At 36.9% G+C, this 10,054-nt stretch overlaps 1 non-coding gene across 1 annotated transcript; it reads right to left on the reverse strand.

Annotated features, from left to right (window-relative positions):
* Positions 1-7,380: 7,380 nt before the first annotated feature.
* Positions 7,381-7,512, reverse strand: LOC115069640. The gene has a single exon (XR_003848894.1). It is a non-coding gene; the product is annotated as a small nucleolar RNA SNORA66 (small nucleolar RNA).
* Between the last annotated feature and the right edge of the window lie 2,542 nt (positions 7,513-10,054).

Genomic DNA, 10,054 nt, shown 5'->3' on the forward strand with positions numbered 1-10,054 from the left:
ATTCACTGCTCAAACTGATCAAAATATCATGTAAGCTTCTTACTCATGAACTCTACATCTTAGAGATTTTATTTTAAGCAAGGACACATCCTGAGATAAAGGTTCATTTGTTGTTGTTTTCTTACATGACCTTGTGGAGGAAAACTGAATTCATTTATAACTGTAAATATGAATGGGAGCATAAGTTTAAATATATATGTGTATATAAATTCACAGAGTTTCTTAGATTTGATTATTTTAGGACAATCCTGGGAATACTAGGAATCTCTCATTGCGTGCATACTAAGAAGAATGAGAGAGTGCTTTAAAAAATAAATAAGGAATGGCAGAAAGGGATAGTCTAAAGAGAAAACTGCAAGGTCTAGTACTTATATGCTAATTCAAAGCTGAGAAGGCGGGGGGGGGGGAGTCCTCCAGGAACTGCATGGTGATGGTCTGAAAGTATCAAAAGACTGCCTCTAGGGTGAGAGGTGGAGAAACACACATAAAAATTTAAAGGGCACTAGGAATTTACTCAGATGCCAAAGGGAATCTGTAGAAGAAGTTATTGGATTCTCTGCATGAGAAATTTAAAGTTCAAGTACAGCATCTCTGGGTATATTGACTGAAATGCTAAATGTATTTCCTCCACAGACAAACAGGTGTATCACATGTACTCAAGAACAATTATAAACACATATAACCCCACATATGCATCAAAGACAAAGAATTCTCTTAATTTGAACTCCTTATATAAAGTATCAATTTTATAGAATTTATGGGGACTATGAAAATCCAAAATCTCTTATTGAATAGAATATTGTATGTATTTATGAACCACTTTCCCTAATTGGAAAATAATGGCATAAAGTTTGTCAAATGGCATAATGTTTGTCAAAGTCATCACTGCACAATGCAAAGTTAAACAGGTAAAGGACACTTTATTCCATACTATTCCAATAGAGGAGAGAGACCAGAACAGAGTCTGAGCTCAGCAATACAGAAAAGAAAAACCAAAAGGCTATTAAAGAGCTGGAACTGCACAGTGGTGAATCATAGCCTTTCTGCATAAGGCAACCAGTTTTACTCAAATGAAGTCTTATTTTTCTCTTACTTTCTTGAACAGGAAATAGTTTTACAACTGGAGCAAACTGCTCACTTAGGTTAGGCAATCCTCTCTCACAGGGCACATCATAGGGATGGCTCCCACCCAGGTCAGGGAGAAAGACATTCTGGGTTGTAAAACTGCCAAGAAGCTTTTTAAAAGATTTTCATGTCAAATGGACAGAGAAAGAATTTACAATAACAATTTTTTAAAGGAAATGTTTTGAGGAAATGAGTTCAGGGCCTAGAGTCAGCAAAGAGCCTGGCTAACACTTAAGAGGGGAATATTAGGGCCATCTCTATCCTATCATGCTATAAAAATATTTTTATTTCATTTTAAATGATGGATTAGTAGGTATATCTCTTTTATCTCTTCATTTCATGTTGACTCTCACAGAATTACTAATATCTGAATATACAGTTTTTAAAATTACAAGTTAAAATAGTCATCTCAGCCAGGTGTGGTGGCCCACACCTGTAGTGCCAGCACTTGGGAGGCAGAGGCAGGCGGATCTCTGTGATTCAAGGCCAGCCTAGTCTATATAGTGAGCTCAAGGACAGCTGGGGCTACAGAAAGACCCTGCTTCAAAAAGACCAAAAAATAAATAAATAAATAAATAAACAAATAAATAAATAAAAACAGTCATCTCAGGATGCAAGTGTGTAATTTCTGAATGTATTTATAATCTCCTATAGATCTACTGTATTGACAAGATTAATATAGTACGATCATTTTCTACTAAATTTACTGAGATAATCAAACAAAAAATTCAGGCCAAGAAACACTGGCTCTTAAACACTTAGAAGAGATGTAATTTTTTTCATTGTGGTGTTTGCTTCTCAAAAGGCCTTTCAATGTTCTCAGATAATTTAATTCTAAATATATTTTGGTACTGTAAGCTGGAAACAAATCCTTTTAATAAACATATATTAAAAAATCAAACTTCTTTTTTCAGTTTAAAGTTTCTATCTAGGTACAATACAATTGTATCATAGGAACAAAATTAATTAACAAAATAATTTTTAAATTTATTTATTTTTATGTGTGTGAGTGTCGTGTCTGAATGCATGTAAGTGCATCCACGTTGTACAATGCCCACAGAAGCCAGAATAGAACATCAGATCCCCTGACACATTGTTATTAGCCACAATGTAGGCAATTGGGATCTCTGAAAGAGTAGCCAATGTTCTTAACCACTGAACCATCTCCCCAGGCTCCTCATAAAATAATTTTTAAATGCAAAACTATACTAAAAAATGAAACCTTGTCGTTATAAGCATTATTGTCAGTTCACTACACTGAAAACTAGCCAAGTTCAAGTTTCTGGATTGGCACTGTTTTTCTTCTGTCTCCTGATGTCTGAGAAGAGAGTATAAAGTTAAACTACCAAGGATATGAGGCAAATTGGAAGACCAGGAACCTCAAAGACAGCACAGTGCTCTCTCATATTACAAATTTTAAAGAAAATTAATATAAATTACCAATCATGTCTAGTCATCAAAATTTTTAATGCAATTAGTTCCTGTCATTTTGCACACAATTTGAAATCTCACAAATTATCAGAGAAAAGTCCACTTGATGATACTAAGTCAGGGTTTAGACTATGATTTTAAAAAGCTGCAGTATCCCATTACCATCATGAGAAATGACATAAATTCTTTTTGTTCTTTCCCATGGGAAATAAAGTTGAAAGTCAAATTCCATATCATACTGCTGATAGTTCCTATACAGAGTGATTCGTAGATCTTTTTGTTATAAGACGGCAACTTGTTTTTATAGTGTGGCATAGAAATCAGTAAAACATTCCATAGTAAAATAATGTTGAAATTGTTTTACAAGTAATGGAATCAAAGTTGTGTTAATAGAAGGTAAGTATCTTCATCATGAAACCAGAGCACTTTGTCTATTGTAAGTGTCCATGCTTAGAAATAGTGTTTTCATAATTTAACTGGACTTCTCTAGACTATTTGCCCTTTGTCTTTGTCCTGACACCTGCGACTGGAGAACAAGAGAAGCACAGGATTATTCCGGATGCATGAAGAGTCTGGCAAACCGCATACTACAGATTAGAGTCTTAGAAGACAAAGGTGAGAGAGAGAGAGAGAGAGAGAGAGAGAGAGAGAGAGAGAGAGGAGAAGTGCTGATGAAGATCTAGGGGGAGAAGTTACATATGGAAGGTCAAAGCCTATGATTCCTATTCCTTTTTGTACAAGAGAATTAGTCCATGAGACAAATCTCAACCTGGATTTGGTAGTGGTCTGCCACATGTGCCCACCAAGATTCAATCTGATTCAATTTGAAGGAAAAGTTTGTTGAAAACCAGTACCCATTTTCTGGAAATTTTTAGTAATACCCTTTTCCTATCATCTATCCCAATCATAACTTCATTTTGAATGAATAAAGAAAATCCACATCAGTCAGAGTTACTGTATAGAAAGTCTGTGTCTAAAGGAAGCCCTGCACTACCAGCAGTGAAAGATGCCTAAAGTTGGAGGACTTTGCAAGACGGCATGAGCAGATGGTGCTCCTGATAAGCTCTGTCCCACCAGCTCTGGAAACATTTTGCCCTTTCCTTTCCATTTACTTCACCTATAGCTCTCACGTGCTATTCTCTCTGTCAGTAACACAGGAGGTATGTTGTCTGCTAGCCATTAATGCTATTAAAACAATGGTTAAACAACATTTAATCCAAAGCTCTAGATTTCCTGGTGGCAACTCATATTCCTTTACTTTGTAAACACAAAAAGGGCTGAGTTGCCAATTGGGGGGGGAACATGACAAAGAAATATTAGCTGTTTTTCTTCTTCCTTTTCATTGTCCCTATCATCCACCTCTTATCTGACCAAAGTTGATCCGTGTGAGACTAAACATGTGTCTTGGCAGCTCCTAGCAACAGGCCACTCTCAAATCCTTCTTCATGTATCCAAATATCTCAAGACAAGGAATAAGGAATTTCAAAATTTTCTGTAATTTCTGTAAGGAAATTACATGCACACAAAAAATGTCTTGCAGTTATTCAGAGCTATGTATTATGTAGCATAGAAGGTAAGATAAACTTATTATGTAATGTATGTGCAAGAGTACAAAGTAAGGAAAAATAGAAAATAAAGTATCTAAAAATAAACAAATGTGGCTTTTCAGTGTTTCTGAATCTTATATAGATATTGAGAAATGCTTTCTTGTAATTTACCAATCACAAAACTATATATGAAAGCACTTTGGAAAACATAATCCAATGCCACTGACTTTACCTTTGTTTTATGAACTGCTTCTTTCCTCAACTAGCAGTTCCTCATCAACTCCTCTTAATTATTTACATATCTTTGACCTGGGAGATTCCCAAAGTATCAAGAAACAGTTACACATTTGATGTAGATGAGAAATTAAATATTAGTTTTAAAAAATCCCTAAAATTAGATTTATTTTATATATTATCAGTCATATATTTTTATATTTTTCTGTTACATTTTTGCTTTGTTTAATTCTTTCAAGATTCTATCTTATCCCAGTCAGACTGACTAAGATCAAGGGAACGAAAGACTCCAAATGCTGGAGAGGTTGTGGAGAAAGAAGAATGCTCATTCACTGAGTGTGGGAATGCAAACTCAAGCAACCACCATGGAAAGCAGTGTGGAGAACCCTCAAAAAACTAAAAATGAGCCTACTTTATGATCCAGTGATACCACTCCTTGGCATATGCCCAAAGGATTCATCTTGCTGTTAGTTGCTGCTCTCTTCACAACAGCTAAGAAATAGAACCAACCTAAATGTCCCTCAACTAACGAATGGATAATGAAAATGTGGTACATCTACACAACGGAGTTCTACTCAGGAATTTAAAAAAAAAAAGATGATTATGAAATTTGCAGGTAAGTGGTTGGAGCTAGAGAGTAGTGGTTGGAGCAGACAAGAAAGTGACGTATGTTCTCCCTCATTTGTGGACTGTAGCACCACTTATATAAATTCTGATGTAACATCAGGAGTCAGGAAAATGGAAAGAATAGAAGGAGGTAAAGGAAAAGAAAGAACCTATATTAAGGGAGGGCTGTAATTGGGAAAAGTGGTAGTGTTCAGCAAGGAGGGGAGGAGAGAGGGGTATGCAAGGGGTCATGCTGTGCATGGGGGGATTAGAAGAGGTGGATGTTGGGAGGTACTGGGAAGAGGAGGGTGGGGATAATGAGGGTACCAGGACTGGGGGGGGGAAGAGGGGGACAGAATGGGAGGAAGGACAGTGGAGATGGGTGAGTCTTGATGGGTCTGGGAAACCCAGAGGGGGTTTGGTGCCCCGGGACTCCATGAGAGGTGTACATATAGTGTCTGAACATTGGTGCGTGTGTATACCTGGGAGCTGCTTGTCAGGGAGCACAGTGCAGATAAAGGAGACCTCCCTTTGAGTGGTTGGTGAGAGTGATCCAGGAGACTCCCAGGATAATGTAGGCTATTGCCAAATCTCTTGGTTGTCTCCCAGGACTAGTAGATGGGACCCTTCTGCTGAAGACAGGACATACTTCAGATACAGGATTTGAAGCAACTAAGCAGAAACTAACCTGGAAGCCTTCTAACTGAATAAGTTTGGCTATCATAATGTTAGTTGATCATACACAAACTCTAAGGGAGAAAAACAATCGATGGTCCAACCCAGCCCTAAAGCCTAATAACTGGCCGACATGTCAAACTACCTCTATTGGTGCAGTAATGGCACTGTCGTTAGATAGCAATCAACAGCTAACTAATTGGACTTTAAGGCCCCTCTGTGGGAATGAACTCATGGGTAGCACTGTAAACTCAGTCAAGTACACATGACAGGAGAGGATGTAGATCCAAGAGCAAACCCTATCTCTTCCATATCTCTAGACAAATAAAATTATTATATGCTAAATATTGATCCTCATATTACAGACAGACAACCATACCATACACCAATCATCGAAGAGTTTCTTTTTGAAACAGATGGAGTCTACTTCAGAATTGCATGACTGGTCAAACACAGAAAATATATGTCTGAGAGATGTCCAGTACTAGGTGACATATCTACAGTTGAACCTCTACAACTAAGGCACATGGAACATAGCAGAACAAGGGGTAGAGAGAAAATTAATGCATCCCCAACTCTCACCAGTGAAGTTTCCTTGTACAGAAGACTGTGATACACACAAAAGGCCACAACTTCCCAAGTTTTAAAGAATAACAGACTACAAAGTGTGTATCCCTAGATAGACTCCTATATGGAACCTCACCCACCCACAGCTCAGGGACTATTTCAGAACGGGGGTGGAAAGATTGTAAGAGCCAGGGCTGGTTCATGAACACAGAGTACCAAAGGCTTTCAGGCCACTGGAAGCTGGTATATGTGAGCTTGTGGCAATGGTGTCATTGAGCACAGGACCTGTGCCAACTCAATTAAACAAGGACCCAGAGGAGAGGAGAGAGATGGGTGGTGGGCCAGCTCTAGACTGGGAGCTGTTCGAGGTTGACTGCTGCTTGTTGGAGGAGAATATGCCTTTCACATGATCTCTGGATGGACTGACTGAACTCCAGTGGATGAATTTGCACTGATGGACATCTGGGTGCAAATGCTTGACTGGATAGAACTTACCATGTGTGGCAGAGTGCAGGGGGTCTGGTGGGGGAGGCATGGATGGGAGAAAGGGTCTGGATTTGATTGAGAACTCTTGAATGAGAACAAAGAAGTTCAATAAAAAAAATTTTTAAAAGAATATCTTAAGGAATCACAGTGACTTCACAAATGGTAAACATGTATAGTGGTGTGGTATGCATAATTTTATTATAATATAGTAGAATATATAGAACAAAGATGTACAGTGAGTCTGAAATAATCCAGGGCCACATACAGACATGGGATAGTCATAATATCCTTTTAGTATATAATGTGCACCACACATCACAGTATGAAAATAAGGTCTCTGTGTGCTTATGGTATCCTTTGAGCTTCACTTCTTTGAAGAGTTGAATTCCTATAGTCACTGCAGAAGCCTGATATTGTTCTTTTTCTGATACTGCATGTGTGGAAATACATGTAATTCCTTTGAAATGACCTGGAGATTGAGTAACCCAACCTCTTGCATTATTCATATGTGAATATGACTTAAGGAAACCTTCCCAAATCCTAACTTCTGTAATGAAGTTAGGATAAGGTCAAAACTACAAAATCAGTGTTGTTAAAAATCTTTAAATTCTCATTAAAAATGATTTTCTGTTTCATTCAAGGATCAAAACAAGAGGCCAACAAAGAACAACTCTTTATAGCCAATAATATCCATAGTGACTGGTGTTTGTCCTGTACTCAACCAGAAAGGACCACCTTAGTCACTTCGGATGCTCATACTTTTCTACAATCACAATTACTTTAGCAACTCCAGTTATCTATGCCTCTGCCAATAATGCAGAAATAATTAGTGGCTTTTCACTTTGATTGTTTAGTAATGGAAATATATGGAATATTCATTTTTTGATGATTTTGTTTTTGAGACAGAATCTCCTTGTAGCTCCAGATAGCTTGGAACTTGCTCTGTAGACCAAGCTGGCCTTGATGTCACAGAGACCTGCCTGCCTCTGCCTCCCTCCCAAGTGCTGGGATTAAGGGCGTGTACCACCATGCGGGGCAGAATATTTAATTTTCAATAAAAGGGCAAAACAGATAATCCTAGTAAGGTTCAAAAATACTATAGCTAATAAGATGATATTTGTTAAACAGTTATTATGCCTCAAACTCTGTCTATTGCTGAGAAATACATAAAATGAATATTAACTATGCTTCACAAATTTTTGGAATAGCAACTTTTGAATGAATATATATTACAAAAATCTTGAATGGCCAATAAGTGTATAAATATCATTTTCAAATAGATTTCTCTTATTTTCAAGTTAAAAAATAAGCCAATTCAAATTATCTCAGTAGTGTAGAAATGTATTATGACTATTAGAAAAGTTCCATGAACTAAGGTAGCTCCAGGGTCAGTTAACTCAGAGGCTTAGTGTTGAGAAGGTAGATCTGGGTCTCTTCTAGTGATGAACACTACTATTCCATGCATGAGCTGATATGTATCAGTACATTTGTTAAAACTTGAAAGTGCTCTGAAAGTTTAGAGAGCAGTAATATTTCAATGTTCATTTCCAGGTTTAGGTGTTTACATTGTGGTGATGCAGAGGAATGTCCATGTCTTTAGTAAATATATGCTATATGAAAGCAGAAGTCATTATGGCCTAATAATTGTGTACTCACAAAATTCATATGTTGAAACTTACTCCCCAAGAGGTTAGTATTAAGACAGGAAAACTTTAGGAAGTGATTATTAGGTCATGAGGATGAAACCTTCACTAATGGAATTAGTGTTCTTATTTTCCTTCCTTTTTAAAATTATTTATTTTTATTATTATTGATAACATTACTATTACATGCTAGGGTATCTAACCCAGGGACTCCCACATGTTAGATAAATGCTCTGCCTTTATCTACTTTCCCAGACCTGGGATTAGAGTTCTTATAAAATAAAGTTAAAGAACTCCCTTTGGCCTTTTTCTATGTGAAGACACGCAGAAGTTGTCACCTATGAGGCACGGGGCCTTAACAGACATCAAATCTGCTGGCACCTTGATCTTGGATGTCCCAACCTCACAAACTATGGGAAACAAATTTTTGTTGCTTATATACTGCCAAATCTACGGAATTCTGTTATAGAAGTGCCAAAGAACTAAGACAGGTGTAATAAGGCATGGATTTGACAACTTGGTCTCAAATAATTCAAGCAAAGCATATCCTGTATATTTTTTATAACTTTTCTATATATCGTGACATAATTTGAAAAATCAGAAAATGCACAAGAATCTTTTTTCTGTAAAGAAACTATGTGACATAAAAGCTTATAACCATAAGATGTACTTTCCATAATCAATCATTGAAAAAAATTAGTTGAGTATAAAATGATTCCAAGAATTATGTCCAGAACTGGAGACACAAGTATGAACAGGAGGGATAGAGCCCTTGACCTATTAAAGCTGAGTCTATTTGGGGATATAGTTAGTAGTAAATGAAGACATGATAATTATGTGTTAAAAAGAAAGCAGAATGGTATAAATGCATATAGTTACAACCCCCAGATAATCCATTGGATGATGTAGACATCCTACAAGAATTATACCTAAGCTAAACCAAATGCCTAAATAAAAGCTAACTAACAAAGGGAAAACCAAGGAAAGGATGGGATCTACTTGGATACATATGAAAACAAATGTGTAAAAACCATGATAAGGTAACAGGTTTTGGCAAATGGATATTACTTGATACCACAATTTAAATTTCTCACCAATTTAAAGTCATGACAAAAATAATTTTCTGGTAAAATGATACTATTAGGTAATATAATTTTTCATCATAGATAGTAATCTTGCTAGCATCTGGACTGTGTTTAACTCAATGAAAAGGGAATTTAGGAGCTATGTTAAGGATGTAGACTACATCCTAACTGCTAAAGCTTCCACTGGAGGGATATGGAGAAATGGTTCAGCAGTTAAGCATATTGGCTGCTCTTGCAGAGGACCACAGTTGGGTTCCCAGCACCCATATGGCAGCTAACAACCATCTATAACTCCAGTTCCAGGGAATATGATGCCCTCTTCTAACCTCCGTGGCATTGTACAACATGGGTGCACCTACCCACATGCAGGCAATACACTCGTACACATAAAATAAATATATATTTAAGTTTTCTCTAAAGACTTTTAAAAAATGATTGCTTTTGTCACTTTCATTTTATTGTGAGAAATGATAGAATTATTCAAACAAGAGATATTGGTGAGCCAGAATCAGGAAGACAACAGTGGTTGGATTCAAGAAATGGGACTTCAGACGTGATGAGACGTTCTGGTTTGAAGACAGTGATACTTTCAAGTTTGTGCAAACCTAGTAAATTGGGATGATCTTTATTATACATAAATGAAATAAAGACAGGT

Source organism: Nannospalax galili, unplaced genomic scaffold (genome assembly GCF_000622305.1).
Source record: "Nannospalax galili isolate Female #2095 unplaced genomic scaffold, S.galili_v1.0 scaffold173, whole genome shotgun sequence".
Lineage (NCBI taxonomy): Eukaryota > Metazoa > Chordata > Mammalia > Rodentia > Spalacidae > Nannospalax > Nannospalax galili.